Source organism: Octopus bimaculoides, chromosome 5 (assembly GCF_001194135.2).
Source record: "Octopus bimaculoides isolate UCB-OBI-ISO-001 chromosome 5, ASM119413v2, whole genome shotgun sequence".
Taxonomy (NCBI): Eukaryota; Metazoa; Mollusca; class Cephalopoda; order Octopoda; family Octopodidae; genus Octopus; species Octopus bimaculoides.
In genome coordinates, this window is record NC_068985.1 from 23,712,255 (window position 1) to 23,712,616 (window position 362).

Sequence of the window (362 nt, forward strand, 5' to 3'; positions counted from 1 at the left end):
TGGCAATTTCTTACCGAACAACCGCACAGATGGTTTGTTTATAATGATCAAATGTTTGTATAGACATAAGCTCACTCCCTCCATCAAATCGACATTACCTGTACAGGTGCAACGGGGTGACACATATCAGATGCTGAAGTGATCGCAGAGCAACGTGCAATGAAGTGCTTTGCTCAAGAACACAACACAACTCCCGGTCTGGGAATCGAACCCATGATCTCGCAATCGTGAGTGCAACACCTTAACAACTGAGCATATGTATGTATGTATGTATGTATGTATGTATGTATGTATGTATTGTATATATATATATATATATATATGCATATATATTCTTGCATAATATGTATATATGAATATAT